Source organism: Rhamphochromis sp. 'chilingali' (assembly GCF_963969265.1).
Source record: "Rhamphochromis sp. 'chilingali' genome assembly, chromosome: 16".
Classification (NCBI taxonomy): domain Eukaryota; kingdom Metazoa; phylum Chordata; class Actinopteri; order Cichliformes; family Cichlidae; genus Rhamphochromis; species Rhamphochromis sp. 'chilingali'.
In genome coordinates this window covers 20979405-20988276 of record NC_137943.1, presented here as the reverse complement: position 1 = coordinate 20988276, position 8872 = coordinate 20979405, and the positions used below count along the sequence as shown (strand labels likewise).

The window sequence follows — 8872 nt, the reverse complement described above, 5'->3', positions numbered from 1 at the left end:
AAGACTATTCACTGGCACTCCGTACCTTTGTCCCTTACTCGTTTGTTTCCCATTCAGTAACATTTCTCCCCTGTGTTTACAGAAGTTCCCGTTAGAAGTCTCCCCGTGCTCTACGCCGGTTTCTCCGCCCACGGATTTCCTTTAGTTTTCTGCGTATGGTTTTTGTTAAACCCAGTTCCGTTCACGTTTTGTCCTTTTCAATAAATTATACACAGTTCTAAGCAAATTGAGTCTGTTCTTGAGTCCACCGCATTCTCGTCCGTGACAGTACTAGGTTGTAATTGCATAGAAATGTACGTTTAAGGATATAAAGAACTATATTTAATGAGTTACAGTGAAAAGAAGTGCTTGGAAATAGTAATATAAACAGAAATTTCAAATTTTCTATTTACGGAAAATATCAGTTAATGATACAGAAAATATACTGTGAATAAACGGAATCTTCCGTTTTATAGCTGAAGGAAATGTCCGTAAATAGTACAGAGAGTATACTGTAAATCTACAGAATTTTCCGTTTTATCGTTTACAGAAAAATCCGTCAAACTTCTGTAAAAAAACAGAAAATGTACTGGCAGAAAATTACCAGGACATTTTCCGTTTTTCTACGGAATATTTTTTTACAGTGCAGATTACTTGTATTTGCTTAATTGTTTACTAAATATTTGAGGCGTGAAATAAACAGCAATGGAGAAAAATATGGGTGTGTGTGCATAAATTGAGGCCAAAAAGTTCATCCTTATGTGCCTCACATCTGTTTAGGGCCATATTTGGATGCATAGGGTGTGTTCACATCTGTGTAAGGCCATCTGTTTTCATACTGTGAGGAGAAACAATGAAACCATTAGACTCTACCCTAAGAGACAAACATGGGGGTTCAGAAGTAATGAAAATTGAACTTACTTCCTTATCCTCCTGAGAACCAGCCTATTGATTTACATCCTCTGTAATGGACATTTGTTTTTTTGGTCTATATCTTTTGTCTTATTTGTGCCACCCTACTAAGTCCTGATGTACTAAATAGAGGACATCCTGGGCTTTCTATCTCATGTGTTTGGGTGGGCTCTTTTAGCTCCAAAGAGGAAGGAAATCACAAAAAAAGTTCAATGGGAAGATTCTTTTTTCCTTGGTTCTCAGGAGTATATAATAGGCCTCCGTCTAACAAGCATGCTAATTAGCAAAGCATTGTTTCCAACTCTCTCTGTTCATAATCAAAGATGAACTACATGTTAAATCTGTGCACATGGACTATAGGTTTATTTTTTTTTGTACATTTTATTTTTAGTAAGACCAGTTGGAAGACAGCGGTCGAAGTTATGGTGAACAAAAATCCCGGACATTTCCTCAAATATTTTTAATTTCACTAAGGCCGCCAGAAGCGCAGTCTGGGATCCTACCCAGTATAAAACATCCATAAATTTGTCCTCTGTATGGTTCCCAAGTTGATCCGTCACATTAGATATTAAACTTTACTTGTGTTCCAATGCAGCTACTAGTTAGACTCTTAGCTGTACTGCTCATTTTACCACAAGGTACTGCCCGTCCTTATGGTGTTTCTTTGGTGAGTTTACTTTTTGTGTGATCATCAAAACTGATGTCCCAGTTTCAATGGACTTCGCTTGAAAAAAAGTAAATCTAAACAAGGAATAGGAAAAATGAAATTATGAATTTGAACAATCATGTTTCTTTTGGTGATTCTTAGCATATTACATTGATCAAGAGTTTATTTTGAATATTAATTCCCACAATAACCACAATAATTACTTTTTACTGAATGGATGCTAACCGTTTTCTGCTAAAAATGTTTTTCTCTCTCATTTGATCAAATAAGAATGATAGAAATTATATATATTAAAAAAAAATTCTTACTTTTTTTTCCAGTTTGAAGAAAATCCAACAGATTGATACCAATGCATGCATAAGCAACATAAACCAGGAAGTGTAAAGTTCTAATAAGCATCCTCACTGAAACAAGCCACTGACAAACAAAACTTGGATGAATGGATGAAGAGATTTACTGTAGAAAGGTCAGTTAGATTGCAGGTTTAGCCTGTAAATGTTATTTAGCCTGTAAATGCTTGGACAGTACTGTGGTTTTCCGCTTGGACTTTCTAATATGATATTGCATCACCGACCGTTAAATAAACAGCTCAGTGCACTTCTCATTTCTTTATATTTTGGTGTTAAAATGGCAAATAAGCGAAGCAATTTATCGAAACGTGCAGAAATACTGTGATAAAAATATATAAGACAAAAACAGAGTTTGTACAGTTGTAAGAAGATTGGAAGTCAATTTTTAGTCTTAAAAAAAAAAAAGAAACCCAACATGAACAGACATGAACTCTCATCTGAAAGCTTTCTTTAAATTTCTTTAAATCAGGGCTCTCAAACTCAGGTCCTCGAGGACTGGTGTCCTGAAACTTTTCCATGTGTCCCTGTTGCAACACACCTGAATAAAATTAGTAGGTCATTAGCAATGGCTTCTGTTTTCTTTAGTTGTTCTGTTTGCTCTTTTTTTTTCTCCAAAGGATACACGGCACAGCATTTTTTGTTTTGGGGAATTTTTCCTTATTCCTGGCATTGGCATTTTTCACAGATTCAACTAAAGAAATGGAAACAAATGATATGTTTTTGTTCTCTGCTAGTAACCAAGTGCTTAAAGATACAATTTAAAATTGTTTCCTTGCTAGGTTTCCTTTTATGTATTGACACAACTCCAGTTTATTCTCTGAGTTAGGTGCCTTTCTTGTACATGAATGGTTTCATTTTAGTGGCTTAACAAAAAGAAATTCTTTGAAAATGGTCAGGTACAAAGGTTGGACTGAAAGACTACTTTTAAAACTTTGTTTCTCTCCTTGGTGGCAAAATATAAAGAAATGAGGGGTGACTCAAGACTTTCGCAAAGCACAACATAACATAACTGACTGTCAAATATCATTAAAACTAACCATATAGTGACTACTGTGGCTGCAGTTTTTTGTGTTTAATTTATTTTTTTAAGTAAAAAATGTAGATTTCTTATATATTTTTTGCACTTTATAATTTTAAAGTAAAATCGCATTGTGAGAATGTGGCATCTTTCAGTATTACGTTTTTAATGACTCTAGTGACGTTTATGGTAAATGATAAAAATCTGTCTGACTCAACTTACTGAATCCTACCTACGTAAAAACAATTCTGTCTGCAAGGGAAAGCACACGTCTTTCGCTTCGTGTGCCCACCACATTCTCTAAGAAATCCTGTCTGTGTGAAGGTCGTTGGTGATGGACGTCAAAATCCTCTGATGAGGTAAAAATCCATGAATCGAACAATGCGGGGAAATGCTGGGCGACTGGCGTGCTGGACATTGTTCCATACTACTTCACACTTTTCTTGGTAATGATCAATGACAGTTTTCTAGGTAGAGGCTTCTGGATGAGGAAGAGAGTCACAATAGGAACTGAGGTTCCTCTGTGTGACCTTGCAGCACGAAAAACTACTTTTTAACAGTGTTGGTCAAGTTATTTTAGATGCTGAATAGGGGACCTTTAACCTATCACTCCTTTAAAAAATAATCAGATGATTGTACATATTGGTATCACATTTTATTAGTTGCAATGCATGTTTTATTAACACATCACTTTAATTCCACATACTTATCCTTCTGAAAAAGTGCCTATTACTCTCTATTGCATAGAAAAGTAAAAATAAATTTCAGCTTGATTAGGCAGCTCCTTTAAAAACCTTGAAATTATAGAAGTCAAAAATCAGCCTCAACACAAAGCTGAGGGCATTTCAGTATCTTAGGTACTTATAAGTTTCTCTGTATGTTGTCTTCCTAATTTTTCTTTAAAACTGTTTACACCTGTTGAGATGATTTGAGCTAAGGGACATGGTGCATTATCCTGCTGGAAGCAGCCATCAAAAGATGGTACACTGGCTTACTATGGTCATAAAATGATGGGCACAATCAGGAACAATACTTAGTTAGGTTGTTGCTGTGGTGCTTAAATTATGTTTAGCTGGTTGTAATCAATACACCACTACCACAACTGTGGTCTTCTACTGCTATAACATCTCCCTTGCTTGTAAAGAGTAGTTATTTGAATTACTGTTCAAAGCTCAATGTAGCCTGGCCATTATCCTCTGATATCAACAAGGCATCATTGCCTAAAGAACTGTTGCTCACTGGATATTTTCTCTTATTTAGAACACGTAAACCCTAGAGATGTTTGTGTGTACAGTACATATGCAGTTTCTGAAATACCAACAGCCATGCCATGTTCAAAATAAATTAAATTACCTTACATTAAGTAATTAAGCAATTGAAGAGGTGTTCTTAATGCTGATTGTACAAACTGATAGCTCACATAAAGCCCCCCCTCCCATCAGATGAGCTGCTCCAAGAATGCCTCAGGCAGGTGAAGAAATGTGGTGATGAGGAACAAGACGAGGAACTATCATGGAGCACTAAGTTCCTGCATGGGAAATACCATTGACAGATAGAGGGAATGGCTGAAATCAACAACTCCTACCAGTGGGTAGAAAAGTCTGGATTAAAGAACAGCACAGAGGCTCTGATGAAAGAAGGCCAAGAACAGGCCCTAATCACCGGCCCACCATGGGTAACAGGACCCAACTGTAGATGATACAAAGTGCCCCGGACACTACACAACAGATAGTACCAGGATGTAAGACGCAAACTGAGGCCATGGACACTGAGAGGCACAGTGGCTGGGATAGTGTACAGGAACATCTATGCTGCATAGAAAAAATAGAGAAGTACCAGGGGCTGAAGGAACAGCTGGAGCAGATGTAGAAGGTAAGAAGAAACTACGTGAAAGAAATTGAACATGATTTATTGAGATAGATAAATTAATGTACATGGTGATTAGACTCCGATGACCCATCGTGGTATAACCAAATTCCAGCGGTGATCATATTTAGGACAGGACCCTCCAAAGTCTAGAAGCGGGTGGTGGTGAAGTTGAAGACTGAAGCTTGGATGGAGTTCTGACTGAGGGGTCTGTGAGGTGGAGATGAGGAGGAGGTGGGTTGCATGAATGAGAGTCTGAAAGGGAAAATGACGGAGAACACTGATTTAAGCTATGCAAAGTGGAGGCTAATTGCCCTGAAGAAGGCGGGCAAGAAGAGGATTGGACAAGAATAATGACGACAGTATTGAGATTGACAGAGTGGGAAAGAGGTGGTGATGTAGAAACCAGATAAACAGACTAACACCCAGCAAAGCTGATTACAGATCTTTCTTAATGAACTTATGCATAGGCTTCATGAGCATTACGAGGTGTAACCCCAAAACTGTAATAGTGGATCCACCAGGTGTCTGTTCAGAAGCGAGAAAGTCATCGGAACAGTTAAAACACTCAATGGGAGGTACAGTGGGAACCGAATCAGGAGTTCATGTCCCTACAGGGCAGATGTTGGCTTCAGCAGCACAGGATCTTCTCACACAGTGTTGGTCTCCAAGGACTCTCATGTCTGCTATTCTCTAGTAGCCATGGCCTTATCAATGGAAGGATGTAATCTGTGTGCTGCTTCCCTGCATTGTGTGTAATTGTTTCCCCTAGTGGGAGGATGCTGCCTTAGTCAGCAGAGGAAGATAATGGTGACATACGTTTCTCAAGGTAAGTTTGTTTGTGCGTTCGAAGAACTTCTATTGTCGTTTTTGGAAAGTTGGAAAGTTATAAAGCATGCCGTGTCCCTGAAGGGGAAAAAAAAAGAACAGATACAAATCTCAGAGGGCATTTTCACACAAATCATTCAAAGAGATCCTCGAACCAAAGTTGCCACATTTAGAGTTCCTGAAAATCCCTGTGTGAGGTTTTATCTTCCAATTATAAATTGCTATCCACCACCTGAAATCCATTTAACAGCTCAGTTGTGTAGCTGCATAGCAAGAAGCATGCCCATTCAACTCCACTCCACTAACAGCAATGCCAAAAAACTCTTTGCCAGACTGGTAGAAGAACAGAGGACGTCCTTGTTCCATTTCTTGGTGAATAACAAGACTGCATGCTGTCATATTATTACAACATTAGCACTTTTAACAGTACTTATCTTTCAACGTTACCTCTATGCATAACTTTACTGCTGTGCCAGTCAATCCATTTTTGAAAGGAAGAACACTATGGTTGACTCACTATCCAAATATGCGCAGTATTAGAGCTGAACAATGTTGTCACAATCTTAGGAGAGCTATTGAAAGGCTGGGAAGTGAAAGCTGTGTTAATGTTCTGCGTTTAATGACTTCCTGGGCTGCTGTTCAGTGGCTTTGACTAACACACTTTGCTACAAAAGAGTCCTATAACACTGCCCCCAAAGAGCGTCACACGTTACTCAGACTTGTTTCATCAGCCACATGATGATTAAGGGGATAGCTATTATTCTCAAATGCTCTATCAGCAAGGAAATCACTCTCAAACAAATAAGAGGTTTGCTAGATTCCTCCACAGAGGCTTTACTAAGAGCAGTACTCTGAATCCTAAGTATGTAATACTTCTGTCAGGCCAAAACCAAACACACAAAGTCAAAAGTGTGAAGATCTTGATAGCTAAATGTTAGCTTACTAGCTGAATAGTTAGCCTGCCCACAGTGGTTATGGTAGAAAAAATAACTACTCTTTGAAAGTATATCCTGTATTGAATTTTAGATAACAACAATGGCTCTGTTCTGCTGTTTAGTTGGGTTGAAGGAGCCTACACTCCAATGTTCTACAGCAGGGATGTTAAACTCATTTTACATTATAGCCCACCTAAGTGGGCCAAATATAGCCCACTTAGGTGGGCCAAAACAATAAAACTACCCTTTCTGTCACCGTGAAGAAGTTTCACTAAACATTTAAACCCTGAGAGATCAATCTAATGTAACACATACAATTTAATACATCTCAGTATTTCTATGTGAAAGAGAAATGCAGCTGTAGTCAATGACAAAAATGTATTAGCATTCTCTTATCATGCGTGTAATAGACATGCTGGCCCACTGCGGACAAGGCCTTGGACAAAGTATAGAATGTATGAAAATGCAGTTCATATTTACCAAAACCATCCAGTAAGCCTGATTGGTGTCTTAGCTGTGCCTCATTCGTGCCTCATTCGTTCATGGATATCGTGAAGGAGGACATACAGAGAGCTGCTGTGACAGAAAAAGGACTCCCGGGACAGGGTGAGCTGGAGCAGAGGATTCACTGTGGCGATCCCTTAAAGAGAAAGGAGAAGTTTAAAATGCTAGCAGTAGCTGAATTTTCTTAATTTAACTGAATTACATTTAACAGCAGACTTTGCCTGATCTTAGACAACAGTCTGTGTCTATAGTTGTTTATATTAGAGAGACTTGCAAATATTTCTTTTCACAGCCATAATTACCACTTGGTTCTTGATGTAAACACTGTTTACAAGTTGTAAACTGCTAATTATGGAAACTCCGATATGACACAAAAGCAGCAATAGTTCAGTAAATAAATATTATCTGTACAAAAGAAATAAAATAAAATACTGGAATCTGTGTCAGCAAGGGACCCTCCCTCCGTACCTCTGCCTCCATGTAAATAATAATAGTCACAGCTTTATCTCTGTCTGCTAGATTAATGTGGTCAAAAGGGCCATTACTTTTTCAAGCCATTACTTTATATGTCACATCCTTTTATCCAGGTGGATCCTCTTTGATGCAGAAACTTTCATGCAACCAAAGGACCAATGCAGGAAATGATATGTGCTCATTTCAAGTTGCACAGAACAAGGTCAGGAAACGGCTATTGGCAGAGACATAAAATAATACGACCGCTGGAGTTCACCTTTGCGCTTTACCTCTTTAAATGACAGCAGGTCAGAATATAAATATCACAAAGCATAATTACCCTGTTATTTGAGAAGGTCAGTTCTACTTTAGCTGCTGATGGGATCTTTCTCTTGGTCAAGTGCAGGTCTTCTACCGTTTTTAATGCTGTTTCCTACCAACAACCCCCCATCCCCCCACCCATAGAGAGGAATAAAAGCTATTGAGGCAACCCGGGTGCAAGGCCCCTCTGTTGAAATGGGATCAAATGTGCAAGCAGAGGGCCGCTTCAGGCCTATGCTAATGAGAGAGCACTGCCAAAACACTAAACGAGATTGAAACCTAAATCTGGTGCATAAACATTTGCTTCTGAACTTTGAAAAAAACACCAACCCCCCCCCCAAAAAAACAAAAACAAAACAAAACCCATCAGTGTATTTTCAATTCATTCCTCACTTGGACTTTTACACATCACTGATGGGTGTGGCAGAAGGAAAAAAAAAAGTTTAAATGATGACCAGCACTTTGCTTTTTTAATTGAAGTGGTTTTAATTCACCGGCTGTTTCAGCAGTTACAATATATTGTTATTTGTCATATTTCATCTGTGAGGTTCTTAATGAGAATCACTATATGAAGGCAGAGTGACTCAGTCTGAATTTCTAACTTGTTTACTTCTGGAAAGTCTGATATGTTTGTTGCATCCTCTCTTGGCGGTAGCTGCTGAGCTTCAGCCAGTCACTTGTATAATATAGGGATACGCTCTTATTTTTCTGCAGCACAAATTGTTTTAAGCCTTTTCGGTGAGAACCCCCCCCGCTACACACACACACACACACACACACACTTATTCAGCTCGTTCGTTGTCAGTAAATTCATTAAAAACTGAGCGAGGATTTAAATGGCCTACCCATTTGGACCTAGAAAACAGAGAAACACAGTCACACACAGTCTCTCACAAACTAAGCACCTTGTCAAACCGATTTCATTCTTTTGTATCCAGGATACGGATAAAACTATTGCGTGAGGCCAAACACAACAGACCTTAAACAATTCCTTCACATCAGATACTAGATACCATTTTAATACAAAGGAACTGCTTGG

At 38.5% G+C, this 8872-nt stretch overlaps 1 long non-coding RNA gene across 1 annotated transcript; it reads right to left on the bottom strand.

Annotated features, from left to right (window-relative positions):
• Nucleotides 1-4912: 4912 nt before the first annotated feature.
• LOC308413105 lies at nucleotides 4913-7902 on the bottom strand. Its single transcript, XR_013974669.1, has 3 exons — nucleotides 7853-7902; nucleotides 7036-7195; nucleotides 4913-5047 (listed from the first exon to the last, which is right to left on the bottom strand). It is a non-coding gene; the product is annotated as an uncharacterized lncRNA (long non-coding RNA).
• Nucleotides 7903-8872: the final 970 nt, after the last annotated feature.